The sequence below is a fragment of the Musca domestica genome, unplaced genomic scaffold (genome assembly GCF_030504385.1).
Source record: "Musca domestica strain aabys unplaced genomic scaffold, Musca_domestica.polishedcontigs.V.1.1 36, whole genome shotgun sequence".
NCBI classification, from domain to species: Eukaryota; Metazoa; Arthropoda; class Insecta; order Diptera; family Muscidae; genus Musca; species Musca domestica.
In genome coordinates, this window is record NW_026712318.1 from 3,070,576 (window position 1) to 3,088,315 (window position 17,740).

The following is a 17,740-nucleotide window of genomic DNA, read 5'->3' on the forward strand; positions in this document are numbered from 1 at the left end:
TTCGTAAATGGGCCATGTAGGTCCACGTTTTCATATAGCCCCCATATAATGATACCTCCCTATATTAGGTATTTTGATGATTTTAGGGACATTATTCACCTGAGTTGTTTGAAATTTGGTATTTGAGATTCGTAATGGATACTACAGCCTATGACAGAAAATTGTCTGTGCAGGTCCACGTCTGCGTATAGCCCCCATATAACGGTACCTCCCAAAAAATCGGTATTTTGATGATTTTAGCGTCATTATTTAAAGTAGTAGTTTCAAATTACGTATTTAGAGTTCGTAATGGGAACTACAGTGTGTGACAGAAAATTGTCTATGCAGGTCCAGCTCTTCGTATAGGCCCCATATATCAGTACCTCCCTATATTCGATATTTTGCGGATTTTAGGTACAATACTCACCGAAATCGTTTGAGATGTCGTATTTGACTTTCGTGATGGATGCTATAGCCTGTGACAGAAAATTGTCTATGCTGGTCCAGGTCTTCGTATAGCTCCGATATAACGGTACCTCCCTATATACGATATGTTGATGATTTTAGCTACATTATTAACCGGAACTGTTTCAAATTTGGTATTTCAAGTTCGTAATAGATACTACAGCCTAAGACTGAAAATTGTCCGTGCAGGTCCACGTCATCGTATAAGCCCCATATACCAGTACCTCCCTATATTCGGTATTTTGACGATTTTAGCGACATTATTCACCAGAATTGTTTCAAATTACGTATTTAAAGTTCGTAATGGGAACTACAGTGTGTGACAGAAAATTGTCTATGCAGGTCCAGCTCTTCGTATAGGCCCCATATATCAGTACCTCCCTATATTCGATATTTTGCGGATTTTAGGTACAATACTCACCGAAATTGTTTGAGATGTCGTATTTGACGTTCGTGATGGATGCTATAGCCTGTGACAGAAAATTGTCTATGCAAGTCCAGGTCTTCGCACAGCTCCGATATAACCGTACCTTCCTACATACGATATTCTGATGATTTTAGCTACATTGTTTACCGGAACTGTTTCAAATTCGGTATTTGAAGTTCGTAATAGATACTACAGCCTAAGACTGAAAATTGTCCGTGCAGGTCCACGTCATCGTATAAGCCCCATATACCAGTACCTCCCTATATTCGGTATTTTGATGATTTTAGCGACATTATTTACCAGAATTGTTTCAAATTTCGTATTTAGAGTTCGTAATGGGAACTACAGTCTGTGACAGAAAATTGTCTATTCAGGTCCAGCTCTTCGTATAGGCCCCATATATCAGTACCTCCCTATATTCGATATTTTGCCGATTTTAGGTACAATACTCACCGAAATTGTTTGAGATGTTATATTTTAAGTTCGTAATGGATGCTACAGATCCAGGTCTTCGTATAGCTCCGATATAGAGGTACCTCCCTATATACGATATTTTTGATGATTTTAGCTACATTATTGACCGTTCATTTCAAGTTTCGAATTTGAATATGGTAATGGCGTATAACAAACAAAGCCTATATAGGTCCACGTCGTATAGACCCCAATATAACGGCTATATACGGTATTTTTAAAATTTTGACAGAATTTTTTAAGGATTTTATTTTTTGAAAATTTCCAAATTCATTCCAAATGGTATTCCAAATGGTATTCAAGGTTCGGCCCGGCCGAAGTTACTGCTTTTTAATTCGTTTTTGTTTTTTTTTTTTTGAGCTACACCAAAACGTAACATATAAGGCCCATAGCAAAATCCTACCGACCATAACTACATCTCAGTAAAATTTTGTCCACCTAATTAATTTCGTTTGGTGTTTTCCAGACGGACATTGCTAAATCAACATAGAATTTTATGCTGATCAAGAGTGTGTCTATGAGTCTATGAGGTGTTTTCCGGAGACCACATTTTTATACCCTACACCACATAGTGGTAAGGGTATTATGTCTTTGTGCATTTGTTTGTAACATGGAGAAGGAAACGAGATAGACCCATAGTTACTTTTGAGAACCTTCATAGAATCACTTTCTGAGTCGATTTATGCATGTCAGTCCGTCTGTCCGTCCGTCCGTCCGTCTGTCCATGTATTCTTGTGAACAAAATGCAGGTCGCATTTATTATCCGATTGAGATGAAATTTTCCAAACAATATTTTTTTGGCCCAAGGACGGACCCTATTGAAATTGGTGAGAATCGGATCAAATTTAGATATAGCTCCCATATATATCTTCATCCGATTTCGGGTAAAATGTGCACCAAATGTCCACTATCAGTCAAAATTACCTGAATTTTGGCACACCCAACCGAGTTCGGCCTAGAAGCAAGTACATAAAATTTGGAGAAAATCGGTTCAGATATAGATATAGCTCCCATATATATCTTTCATCCGATTTGATCTTTAAGTCCCTCACATTCCTACTATGCACTCCACAATCGTGATATTTGGTACCAGGTATTAGATGGAGCCCAGAAATAGCTGTTTTAAATTTTATCGAAATCGGTTCAGATTTGGATATAGCTCCCATATATATCTTCATCCGATTTCGGGTAAAATGTGCACCAAATGGCCAATATCAGCCCAAATGGCCCGAATTTTGGCACATGTGACCGAGATTAGCCTTAAAGCAAATACAACAAATTTGGAGAAAATCGGTTCAGAAACAGCTATAGCTCCCATATATATGTTTTATCCGATTTGGTGTTTAAGCCTCTCACATTCGTAATATGCACTCCACAAGAATGATATTTGGTACCAGATAAAAGATACAGCCCAGAAATAGCTTTTTGTAATTTTATTGAAATCGGTTCAGATTTGGATATAGCTCCCATATATATCTTCATCCGATTTCGGGTTAATTGTGCACCAAATGGCCGATATAAGTCCAAATGGACTGAATTTTAGTACATCGGACCAAATTCAGCCTAGAAGCAAATATATAAAAATTAGTGAAAATCGGTTCAGATATAGATATAGCAACCATATATATGTTTCATCCGATTTAGTGTTTTAGTCTCTTACATTCGTAATATTCACTCCACAACCGTGATATTTGGTACCAGGTATTAGATGGAGCACAGGAATAGCTGTTTTAAATTTTATCGAAATCGGTTCAAATTTGGATATAGCTCCCATATATATCTTCATCCGATTTCGGGTGATTGACCACCAAATGGCCGCAATAGCATCAATTTTGGCAAATCCGACCGAAACCAGCTTAGAAGCAAATACACCAATTTTAGTAAAAATCGGTTCAGATATAGCTATAGCTCCCATATATATGTTTTTTAAATTGATGTAAATACCGAAATGGTTGAATAATACGCTACTTTCCATAGTAGCATTATAAAATTCGCCTGTTTTACTCTTCCGGGGAATAAGCCTTGGCGTGGAGGTGGAGCTGAGTACCTTCATAGCTGAAGGGAAACCAAATTATTCAGAGATAGCTATAGTTCGTAAAATGCACGATAGAATTAGATAGATTTTGATTTTGTACCAAATATCTCATAGAGCTCTGAAATGCCCTGTATAAACCTTTTTACGAAAGCTCTACTAAATATGCATAGTGGTGTAGGGTATCATATAGTCGGCCCCGCCCGACTTTTGAGCTTTCCTTACTGGTTTATAAATCCTTCTTTGATACAGAGGGAATACTTCCACGTATATTTAAAGTACTCTATCATAAACCAAGTTATTTTGAATAATTTGTTTCAAATTATTCTTCCCTATTCTAATATCAAAGTGAAACCGAAAGGACAACCAACCCCTGCAACATACCCTACAACTCACATATCCACACAATGTGAATGAGGTTTTCACTTGAACATACCTTCTTAAGTAAATTCAATTACTTTTTAATTGAAATTTATATTTAAGAAGCCAAACAACAACAATTGCAACTCAAATAAAAAGGGAGATAAATTAAAAAAGGAAACCAATTATCCATAAAACTTAACAGATGTTGAGAAACATGTTTGAACAGGATCATAACATCCCTTTTGATTATTGTTTTCAAATTTCAAGAAATCGCAATTAACGAAGCGTATCAAAATATGTCGCCTTGCGTTTTCATTGAAGGGGTTTCTTTTCCCTAAAATAGGCAAAGTTAGGTATGGAAAAGAGGAAAAGGTGAGTTTTTGTGAAATGCACCCTATTGACTAATGTTTGGGTGCGAATGGAGGACATATTTATATATTCGTAAATAGGAATCAGAAGAAATTTATGTATGGAAGGTATATTCTACTCTGAATCGATTGATTGAATTCGGTCGTATCACAAAACCAGTAAAGAAAGTCTTAGAGTAAGGCGGGGCCGACTTTATGATACCCTACACCACTTGGCTAATTTAGTAGAGCTCCACATAACAATTAAAAGTTTTTATGGAAGAATTCAATCATACACGCTATGATTATAATTTAAAGTTCAAAGGACTAAGTATGCTGAAGCATTTGTATCTTTTAAATTCGGACTTGTATTGCCCATTTGGTGCAAAATTAAATTGAAATCAGATCCGATCTGAACCGATCTCTATAAAATTTGGCAAAGATATTTCTGAGCTGTATTTGATATATTTCACTGAATATCGTTGTTACGGAGTGCATATTACGGCTGTGGGTAAGAAATCGGATAAACAATATATATGGGAGCTATAGCTATATCTGAACCGATCTTCACCAAATTTGACATACTAGCTTCGGGACATACTAGCTTCGGTCATAAGTGCCAAATTACATCCCATTTGGACAAATATTAGACGTTTGGTGAAAAATAAAAGGTAAATCGGACGAAGTTATATATGGGAGCTATATCCAAATCTGAACCGATCTCGATAAAATTTAGCAAATGTATTTCTGAGCTGTACTTGCTGTATTTCCCCAAATATTGTTGTTACAGAGTGCATATTACGGCTGCGGAGGACAAAAATAACAAATCGGATGTACAATATATATGGGAGCTATAGCTATATCTGAACCGATTTCGATCAAAATTGGCATACTTATTTTCAGACCTAATTTGGTTGTATGTTCAAAATTCCATACTATTCGGACTGATATTACACGTTTGGTGCACAATAAAAGGCAAATCGGACGAAGATATATATGGGAGCTACATCTAAATTTTGACCGATTATCTCCAATTTCAATAGAGTTCGACCTTGGGCCAAACAAATGATTTGTGCAAAATTTCATCTGGATAGGGCAATAAATGCGAACTGTACTTTGTTTACAAAAATACATGGACAGACGGACGGACAGACGGACAGACGGACATGCATAAATCGACCCAGAATGTGATTCTATGCAGATCATCAAAAGGAACTATAGGTCTATCTCGTTTCCTTTTGCCTGTCACAAACAAATGCACAAAAACATAATACCCTGACCACCTTGTGGTGTAGGGTATAAAAATCTATTCAATTTGGGCTGATATTAATAATTTGGTCCAAAAAAACCTTGAAATTGGATTAAGATATATATGGGAGCTATATTCACATCCGAACCGATCTCGATAAAATTTGGCAAGGGTATTTCTGAGTTGTATTTGATATCTTTTCTCGACTGTCGCTGTTATGAAGTTCATATTACGATTGTGAGGGACAAAAATGAAAAATCGGATGATGAAAGCTATAGCTATATCTAGGTTCAATTTGGTAGCATGTGTCAAATTCCATCCTATTTGATTTAATATTTCACATTTGGTGGACAATCAAAGACAAATCGAACAAAGATATATGTGGGAGATATACCTAAATTTGGACCGATTCTCACCAATTTCCATGGGCAAAACAACTGATTCGTGGAAACTCTTCCTCTCAATCTATGAATATACAGGGTGAGATAAAAAAAAACTGCAACAAAGTCAAACGCCATAATTTTTACATTTTCTTTTAAATTTTATTGAATGAAAGCAAAAAATGTTGGAAATAACATCGGATTTTAGATTAAGTTTAGATTTGTTCGAATTGGTCACCTTTGGCAAGAATTATGGCCTTCAAGCGGCCAATAAAACCGTCACACGCTGTCCGAATGTTGCTCTGATTCTATGGAGATCATCAAAAGGAACTATGGGTCTTTTTCGTTTCCTTATGGCGTAGGGTATAAAAAATAGGGGACGCGCGTTATGGCGTTTTGAAAGTTTTTATAACCAAGTAACCTGAATAGAGTCCTCTCCCCTAGTATGGAGGATACATTAAGTTTGTCATTCCGTTTGTAACACCTCGAAATATAGATTTTAGACCCCCTCAAAGTATATATTCTTGATCAGCATAAAATTCTATGTCGACTTAGCGATGTCCGTCCACCTGTTCGTCTAACCGTCTGTCCGTTTGTGGAAATCACTCTAGTTTCCGAACAAAATAAAGAAGATTGATAAAATTTTACTCAAATGTATATTATGTCTGCAGGACTTATGGTATTGGAAATGGGCCATGTAGGGTTCACGTTTTGGTATAGCCCCTATATAACGGTACCTCCCGATATTCGGTATTTTGATGATTTTAGCGACATTATTTACCGGAATTGTTTCAAATTTGGTATTTATATATCGTAATGGATACTACAGCATAAGACAGAAAATTATCTATGAAGGTCCACGTCTTCATATAGCTCTCATATAAGGGTACCTCCCGATATCCGGTACTTTGTTGATTTTAGCGGTAATATTCATCGGAATTGTTTCAAATTAGGTATTTAAATTTCGAAATGTATACTACAGCATAAGACAGAAAATTATCTGTTCAGCTCCCCGTTTTAGTATAGCCCCCATATAGCGGTACACTAACACCCCCCCCCCCCCATTTTCGGTTTTTTAGCGACATTACTTACAGGAATTGTTTCAAATTTGATATTTGAAGTTCGTAATATATACTAAGCCTAAGACAGAAAATTATCTGTGCAGGTCTACGTCTTCGTATATTCCCCATATAACGGTACCTACCGATATTCGGTATTTTGATGATTTTAGTGACATTAGTCACCGAAATTGCTTCAAATTTCGTACTGGAAAATCTTAATGGGTACTACAGCCTAAGACAGAAAATTAGCTGTCCAGGTCCTCGTTTTGTTATATCCCCCATATAATAGTAGCTCCCTATATTGATGATTGTAGCTACATTATTGAACGATTTTTTTTTTCAAGTTTCGAATTTGAATATTGTAATGGCTTTTGATAAAAGTTACCTATGCAGGTCCACGTCGTCTTTAGACCCTAAAGTATTTTTAAGATTTTAACAGGATTTTTAACGGATTTTTTTTTTTTTTTTGAAATTGCCGAAAATTTTTGAATAAGTATTCATTGAAATCCGTTGATTTTAAGTATATATTGTTTTAGGCAATATAGCAGATCAAAACACAAGGTCTATTTCGGTCTTATTTTAAGCATCTCCGAATTTCCAATTGTAAAACAAAATTTTGTATCCTTCTTACCAAGGATACCAGCCACGATCTTCCCTAGCCTTAGCTCCTCACATGTATTTATAATGAGACTTATTATTACTCTTTTGAAATTGCTCCTTTAAGAACTGTATTTCCCTTTTTTTTCCAAAAATTACTAATAAAGTAGGAGGGTAGGTTTATGCAAACATGAATAAAAACAACAACAATAATAATATCAGATATGCCCATGAAAATAATCCTTAACATCTGCCCAATTCAAAATGAATCATGAATTGTTTTTTTTTTTTTTTTTTGTAGTTTCTTGGCTTTCTTAAGGGAACACACTTTGGGATTTCGATCTTCTTGTTTTTTTTTTAATGCAGGACACCCCAAGATTGAGCAACAGCCAACCAAAGGACATGGCAACACGTGCTACTTGTAGATCACACAATGTGTATGTTTGGCAGGCCTGTGTGTGTGTGTGCCCTTATCAACCAAAAACTACAACCAACCGCTGTTGATGTTATTGGAATTGTTGGTGTTGTTGTTGCTGTATATTGTGAAAGAAACCTGGCGCAATACAAATTTGTTAATTTCTGCACAACGAAACCGAAAAGACATCTGCTCGTCAATCTTGTTTTATTTCTTGTTCCTGCTCCCTTATTACCACGTGTTACTGATATGGAAATATACTTTTTTTTTTTAATTTTTTCGAATAAAATTGAAAGGGTCGTTGCTTTTTTTTTCTACGGAAAGGTAAAATGCAGCAAGGAAGAAGTACGTACAATTTATAGTGGAGGGTTTAAAATGTATTAACGGGGCAGGAAAGTAACGAATCCATTTGAATAAAATGCATCTATACTCTCATTCACTCAAAGAGTGCCACATCTCAAAAAGTTCAGTTTCGTAACAAAGACATTTTGAGATATCGATGGAAATTTGACTTAGCGAATTTCGAAGATTATTACAGGAACAGTAATATGTATGTAAATCCGATTTCACATTTATTGTGTAATATCAGCCAAAAACAGGATGAATTTTGGAACATTCTACCCAAAATCTTAAGCCCCTGCTGAAGTTCGGCTACTTAAAAAGTTATAAATTTTACAAAAATTATGGATTGCACAGCCGATGTTAAACATATCCTAGAGGAGAAAACCTCAAGCTCCAGCCGAAGCTCGACTACATATAAGTGGAGATATCTTTGGCACTACAAGCGATATCAGCACATTTGGCACCATTTTGGAAAGGCAAGAGTGTAGGCTTTAATGTAGTGTGCGGAGCTGATTACCCCATAATGGGACCATTTCGACTTTTAAGGGTTTATTCAAAACAAGTAAAAAAAAAAACAGTAAGTTCGGCCTTCACCATTTGGTACAAATTTGGCAATTTCCAAAAAAAAAAAAATAAAATAAAATTCATTAAAAATTCTGTTAAAATCTTAAAAATACCGAATGCCTATACGACGACGTGAACCTGCATAGGCAACTTTTGTCATAAGTTTTTACAATATTTAAATGCGAAACTTGGAGAAAAATCTGTTTATAATGTAGCTAAAATTATCAAAATACCGAATATGGGGGGTACCGTTATATGGGGGCTATACGAAGACGTGGACCTGCACAGACAATTTTCTAGCATGGGCTGAAGTATCCATTACGAACTTCACTTGCGAAATTTGAAACAATCTCGTTAAATAATGTCGCTAAAATCATCAAAATACCGAATATCCGGGGGTACGGTATATGGGGGCTATACGAAGACGTGGACCTACATGGCCCATTTTCTGTTTTATGCTGCAATATCTTTTACGAACTTCAAATGCCAAATTTGAAACGATTCCGGTAAATAATGTCGCTAAAATCACCAAAATACCGAATATCGGGGGTATGGTATATGGGGGCTATACGAAGACGTGGACCTACATGGGCCATTTACGAACTTAAGCTGCCTACTGGCAAAATATACATGTGTGCAAAATTTTAGCCTTCTATCTCAATTTGTTCGAAAGGTAGCGTGATTACAACAGACAGACAGAGAGGCGGACAGACAGACACACAGACAGACAGACGGACATGGCTAAATCGTCTTAGAATTTTACGCTAATCAAAAATATATATACTTTGTTGGGTCTGACATGAGTATTTCGGGGAGTTACAAACGTAATGACAAAATTAATATACCCTCCATAGTATGGTGGAGGGTATAAAAATAGCGGCACAAAAATACCAATTTTAGTGTACTGCTCCGGAACCGATTCAAGCAACCCCGTTATATGACCACTTTTAAGATAGGTATTTCCATATGTAGGACCGGATAAAACTCAGATTTTGTATGCGAAGTTTCCGCTCGAATAACCGGGTAACCAGTTATTTTCCCCAAGAAAAATATAATATTTTCCATAATTGTGTTTATGTCCGCAATCGTTTTAGACATAATACCAATTATTATGGGGATTATGTCCGAAAAAAATAACGATTATAATTCCATATGACACGGCACCGATATGTCTCCCACATATATTAGTCCCTTTCGCTTTCAAATTATATAACTGCTCTGAAGCGGGAGGTATGACCATTTGCTGTAAAGATTATTTCCGAAAAAATAACGGTTTTACTGTCATATTCTAATGGAAGTTATTTCTGTGCGGATTATAACACGGCACGAATATGTCTACCATATATTAGTTTCTTTCGGTTTCAAATTATGACTGCTCTAAAGGCATTTTTAACTTAATGGTAGTTCAGAGGATATGGAGTCCGCATTAGTTTTGCTGGCGTATCCTACACGGGTCTTAGAGGGTCTTGTAAGGTATATGACCCTTTTGTGCAAACTCTTTTATGAATCTCTTCGCTGGGTTAAAGACCTCTTAGAAGTAATCTATAAATAACAAGTTAAACTGCAGTAAGTTCGGCCGGGTCGAACTTTGAATACCCTCCACCATTTGGAACGAATTAGGAAAAAAAAAATCCTGAAAAAATTTTGTTAAAATTTTAAAAATACCGAATATTGCCGTTATATTGGTGCCTATGCGACGTGTGCCCACCTAGGAATTATTTGTCATAAGTCATTACCAAATTCAAATTCGGAACTTGAAATAAACGGTGAATAATGTAGCTAAAATCATGAAAATATAGAATATAGGGAGGTACCGTTATATCGGAGCTGTGCGAAGACCAGAACCTGCGTAGACAATTTTTTGCCATAGGCTATAGCATCCATAACGAACTTCAAATACGACATTTCAAACAATTTCGGTGAGTATTGTACCTAAACTCGTCAAAATACAGAATATAGGGAGGTTCTGGTATGTGGGGCCTATACGAAGACGTGGACCTGCACAGAAAATTTTCTGTCTTAGGCTGTAGTATCCATTGCGAACTTCAAATACCAAATTTTGAACAATTCCGATTAATAATGTCGCTAAAATCATCAAAATACCAAATATCGGGAGGTACAGTTATATGGGGGCTATGCGAAGACGTGGACCTGCACAGAAAATTGTCTGTCTTAGGCTGTAGTATCCATTGCGAACTTCAAATACCAAATTTTGAACAATTCCGATTAATAATGTCGCTAAAATCATCAAAATACCAAATATCGGGAGGTACAGTTATATGGGGGCTATGCGAAGACGTGGACCTGCACAGACAATTTTCTGTCTTAGGCTGTAGCATCCATTTCGAACTTCAACTACTAAATTTGAAAATATTCCGGTGAATAATGTCGCTAAAATCACCAAAATACCGAATATAGGGATGTACCGTTATATGGGGGCTATACGAAGACATAAACCTGCACAGACAATTTTCTGTCATAGGCTGTAGTATCCATTTCGAACTTCAAATACCAAAGTTGAAAAAATTCCGGTGAATAATGTCGGTAAGATCATCAAAATACCGAATATCGGGAGGTACCGTTATAAAGGGGGTATATGAAAACGTCGACATACATGGCCGATTTACGAACTTAACCTGCCTACCGTAAAAATTAACATGTGTGCACAATTTTAGCCTTGTATCTCAATTTGTTCGAAAGATATCGTAGTTACAAAAGACAGACACAGAGACAGACGGGCAGACAGACGGACATCGCCAAATCGACTGATCAAGAATATATATAATTTGTTGGTTCTGACATGAGTATTTCGAGGAGTTACGAACGGAATGACAAAGTTAATATACCCTCCCTAGTATGGTGGAGGATATAAAAAGCCAATACATGTTCGAAATGGACAAAAAAAAGTCCCTTAATCCTTTTGAAAAGAATTTCGACTCTTAAAATGGATCCCTTTATCTTAGCAACTTCGTTGCCTTAAACTGACTTTGTCCGCCGCGAACTTATCAACGAAAAGGGCCTAATGGACTGTCAGTTAAATTTGGAATTATGTGGTTTGTGGGCGCTAGAAAAAACAATGTTATCTCTCATACATGTTGGTATGTACGTACACAACAAGCCATTTGGTCTGAAAGGGCTTTGGTATGGTTGATGGTTGTTCGGTTGGTTGGTGTGTTTTTGTTTTCTTCGACAATAGCTTAAAACTATTTAAGTTGTAATGAAATTCCAAGAATCCATTAAATTATGCCACTCTCCTCCCAAGTACATTTCGATGTACATGCGTACATACCTAGTTGTCGATATGTTAACGGGCGGAGATGGTGGTGGTGGTGGTAGTTGTGACATTAGCACTTCATAAAGAATATTAAAACCAGCCATACCAGATCATTGGAATGCATGACATCTTTGCCATAACCAACAACAGTTTGTTTTTGTTTTCTCTCTCATTTTCCATTTCATATTTTATGACATTTTTTTATGGTTTACAAAATTAGAAAAGAGTTGGGGGAATGTGTGGTTTTGAAAGCATTTCGGCATTTCATAAATTGATAAGAAATTAAATATTATAGTTTTATGGACAAAAATGCTCATGCATTATATTTTAAAAGAGAAAACATTAGCCGTAAAACTCCAAGAGGGTCATCCCAAAAAGTTTGACCTTTGGTGCACCAAAAAAAATTCTAGAATTCTTAAAAAATTTAAGTTTGGCTTGACCCATTTTTATACCATCCACATAATGAGGAAGGGCACTTTTAATTTCCCACGATTTCCAAGAAAACTTGCATTTTAATTATTGTTGTAAAAATAATTGGCCATGGATAAGAATTGACAAATTTTTTTTTGCAAACTGAAATTTTTGGCGGCTTGAGTATACCTATTGGCATGAAAGCCCTTACTGAGTACATATTCAACTTTCGGAAATATATCTCAAAACGTTGGGCTCTTTTTGTTTTTGAGCAAGACTTTAAAAGGGCCTTTAAAGAAGATTAACCTAAGAATCCGAAACTCTTTTGGCGCTGTGATCTACAATCCACTCAGATTTTTCGACAATCCAGAATGGCCATTGGACAATAAAAACAAGTAAAAACAAGTAAGCAAAGGCTACAGTCGAGCGGGGCCGACCGTTGAATACCCTACAACACTATAATAAACGATACAGTTTATATAGGCGAGATACTCGAAAGAATTCTACAAGGTATTGTGACAAATAATAAAAGAAAACCATCAGGTTTCGTTCTCTAATATTCGAATAATAGCAACTTAAACTAATTTGCTCATTTCCAATTTATTGGTAGATGTTGCACGTAAATGGCCTTCCTAGATCTGGAACCAATATTTCCCAAAGACCTATAATGTCTCAGAAGTGGCAAAAGATTAACATTTATTATTGGTTTTTGACTGAAACGCATCTATATTAGATACAGACATTTGACTATGTTCTTCAACGAAATCAGCCTTAACAAAATAGTCAGAAGTGCGTCTTTCCTGTATTTGTGAATTCTCCAAAAAGTCACTAGAATGGACCTTTTCGTATTTTGTCTACAAAAGTTGGCAAACTATTTCACACATTGAATATTTTTGGATGGCCATCCAAAACTATTTGGCTTTTGCAATGTCCGGTAACCTCCATTCAAATACGATCGGGCGATAATAACGACTTGCTGACAATTTTGCAGTTTTTTTTGTCCATTTCAACCCATAAATATGTGGCGATTATCTCCAAAAAGAGTAGGCTTCTATTCTGACCCTCATCTGATCCCCATGCTAAATTTCGTTAGGATCGGGCCTTAAATGCGATCTGTATATGATATCCAGATATCCTAACTACTTAGTTTTGTTAGCTGTAGAAATATTACCAAATGTTTAATTCAAAATGAAAATATGCCAAAAATATGACAAAATTGAAAAAATATGAGAAAATGTTACAAAACCAATATTTTCATCTTTAGAGAGATATTTTTATGCGATTTAGACGTTTTAGACGTTTTTTCTTTCCTGCCAAGAGGCCATTCTGAATTAATGAGAACTGTTGAAATCAGTTCAGCCGTTCTCGACATATAAGAGATCTTTCAAGCATATCTTCTTTGATAGACATATATATCCCACATATTTTGCTATATATTCGATTTGTTGGATGTTAACATCAATGTAAAGATCAGAAGTAACCTTGTCATGGCTTTGTGATTTCGCCGGGAGTTAAAATATTCGCGGTTTAATGAAAAATTTTGAATTTTTTCAACACAAAAGATATGGTATATTTTACCCGCTAAATATTATCCGATGCCCACCCAAATTGGTAGGCTTCTTCCCCGCCCTAAACTCTAGCTATATGCTATATAATCCGACATTTTTTTTAGTTTTTGGTGCATTTTGACCCCTAAATATTATGCGATCATCTCCAAAAGAAATAGGGTTCTATTCTGACCCTAGCCCCACCTCCATTCTAAATTTCGTGAAGATCGGGCCATAATTGCGACCTGTAGAGTGATTACAAATTAACATGGACAGACGGACAGACGGACGGACGGACATACATAGCTAGATCGACTCAACTTGGCGAGATAGGAAGATCCATATATACTTTCCTATGTGGGAAATCAATATTTCGAGGTGTTACATAATTTTTGGCCCAATCAAACTTATAATACCCCCAACACTTAGTGTTGTAGGGTATAAAAACATTAAGTTCGGCCGGACCGAACTTTTAATACCCTCCACCTTAGGATAATGGGTAAAACACTAGAACTCATTATGACCAACAAATTCCAATTTTAGATAGATATACGGAGATACCGTTATATGGAGGCTATACCAAAGCGTGGACCTTTACATGCAATGTTTCGCCGCACGAACTAGGTCCCATTATGACCTACAAATACCAATTTTCAGACAAATCCGTGAAAAAAGGTGGTAAAAATTATATACTTTATGGGGTCTACGACGAATATTTAGGGATGTTACAAACGCAATGACAAATTTAATATACCCTCCTTTCCGAGGTGTAGGGTATAATTATAGAGACGTAGACAAACATTTTTGCTAACACAAAATCTGTTGTGAAGATGGTACATATCTGCGAACCCCTTCTGGTACCTCACCCACAAAGGGTGACAATTTCACAATATTTTTATCTGTCATAACTTGCGAAACAATTCAGCGATTCTTTACAACTTGCTATAACTAAATTTTTCTCTCAACCAGAAACCTTCGGAACCTCCGCCATAACGGGTCCCTCCACCATTTGGCACAAATTTAACAATTTTCAAAAAAAATCCGTTAAAAATTCTGTTAAAATCTTAAAAATACCGAATGTAACCGTATATTAGGGTCTGTACGACAACGTGGGCCTGCAAAGGCAACTTTTGTCACAAGCCATTACAGTATTCAAATGTAAAACTTGAGAAAAATCTGTTTATAATGTAGCTAAAATCATCAAAATACCGAATGCAGGGAGGTACCATGGAGGGTATAAAACGTGGACCTGCACAGACAATTTTCTGTCATAGGCTGTAGTATCCATTACGAACTTCAAATGCGAAATTATAATGTCGCTAAAATCATCAAAATACCGAATACCGGGGGTTCCGTTATATGGGGGCTATACGAAGACCCATGGCCCATTTTCAATACCAAAAGTCCTGCAGACATAATACACAATTGAGTAAAATTTAATCAACCTACTTCAATTCGTTCGGAAGTTAGAGTAATTTTCTCAGGCGGATAGACGGACGGACATCGCTAAATCGACATAGAATTGAATGCTGATCAAGAGTATATACACTTTGTGGGGTCTAAAATGTGTATTTCGAGGTGTTACAAACGGAATGACAAACTTAATATACCCTCCATACTATGATGGAGGGTATAAAAATTAATAAAATAGGTCCACTTTTCGGTATGGCCCCTAGGTAAGGATAAACCCCAATTTCAAGTATTTTTATACCTCCACCACAGTATGGAGGGTAAATTAAGTTTGTCATTCTCCCATATAACGGTACCTCCCAATATTCGGTATTTTGATGATTTTAGCGTCATTATTCACCGGAATTGTTTCAAAGTACGTATTTAGAGTTCGTAATGGATACTACAGCATATGACAGAAAATTGTCTATGCAGGTTCACGTCTTCGTATAGCCCCCATATAACGGTACCCCCCGGTATTCGGTATTTTGATGATTTTGGCGACAATATTTACCGGAATTGTTACAAATTTCGCATTTGAAGTTCGCATATGCCTGAAAATTGTCTATGCAGGTCCAGGTCTTCGTATAGGCCCCATATAACGGTACCTCCCTATATTCGGTATTTTGACGAGTTTAGGTGCAATACCCACCAAAATTGTTTGAGATGTCGCATTTGAAGTTCGTAATGGATGCTATAGCATGTGACAGAAAATTGTCTATGCTGGTCCAGGTCTTCGCACAGCTCCGATATAACGGTACCTCCCTATATACGATATTTTGATGATTTTAGCTATGTCACCGTTTATTTCTAGTTTCGAATTTGAATATGGTAATGGCTTATGACAAACAAAGCCTATGCAGGTTCACGTCGTATAGACACCAATATAGCCGCTATATTCGGTATTTTTAAGATTTTAACAGAATTTCTAACGGACTTTATTTTTTGAAAATTTCAAAATGGTGGAGGGTATTCAATGTTCGGCCCGGCCAAACCTACTGCTTTTTTGCTTGTTTTTTTTAAGTTCATAATACGTTAAAACCCTCCTCGCAAAAAAAATATCAGCGATTTGCTACAGTCCTTATATGAAAGTATCACCCAATTTTAGTTATTGCAAGGGTTGTGGAGGAGAATTTGTCCACTGCTCTTCGGCCTTTTGAATGAGGCCCTTATTCCACAAAGCCCTACAATTTATTTAGGTCTCGACAGACAATTTCTGAATTCCAACCAACGTACACACACACATGTCTACATTCATACTTTCATGCACCACCAATGTCTTCTGCTTCTTCCTCACCTTCTTCAAAAAGTCATAAAAACCACAAACTGTTGCTGCCCAAAAAAAAAAAAAAAAAAAAAAAACGAACGACTCCTCGAGTACCCCGAGGAATGCGGCGTGCACCGCGATCGTAAAACTATTTCTAAAACGTCTACATCGACGTTTTGTTTTGGGGTTTTTCTGTTATTCGGAATTTTGTTTGTACCCATTTTGTGTTCGTACGTTCGTTCGTTCGTTTCTTATTATCGTGCGTACGAGATAAGCATAATTAGAAGTCTGAAAGCAACGGCATTGCGAACGAAACGGAAAAGTACGAAGTATGTATCAGGCCAGACCATACCAGACCAGACCCGGCCAGGCCAGGCACTGGCACTTGTTATTCGTGGAAGAGTAATTGTCGAAGTAAAAGGGCCCCCGCTCACCATTCCTCAATCCATGTGAGAAAGTATTTGTGAGGCCCAAGCACGCTTGGATATGCATGCAGAGGCATGTAGGTGCCGAGTTAATGAAGAAATTCATTCATATATTGTTGGAGTGATCGTTGGGAGATTCGTACAACAGCACTTAGGAGGTGAATGTGTGCATAGTTTTCAATGAACCGGGTTTCCCTTTTGAATGCTTTTGTTTTTATTCTTCTTAAAAACCATTTGTAATATTGGATAGAATTATCTGTTTTATTTGGTAATTTTGTAATGGGTGGCCAATGGGCGGCCAATGGATTGTCAATGATTTTTATACCCTCCACAATAGTATGGAGGGTATATTAAGTTTGTTATTTGTAAATTTGTTTGTTCGTTTGTAACACCTCGAAATATACATTTTAGGCCCCAAAAAGTATATATATTCTTGATCAGCATAATATTCAATGTCGATTTAATAATGTCCGTTCGTGCGTATATCCGTCTGACCGTCTGTGGAAATCACTCTAGCTTCCGAACGAAATGAAGTAAGTTAATAAAATTTTCCTCAAATGTGTACTATGTCTGCAGGACTTTTGGTAATGAAATGGGCCATGTAACGATACCTCCCGATATTCGGTATTTTGATGATATTAGCGACATTATTTACCAGAACTATTTCAACTTCGG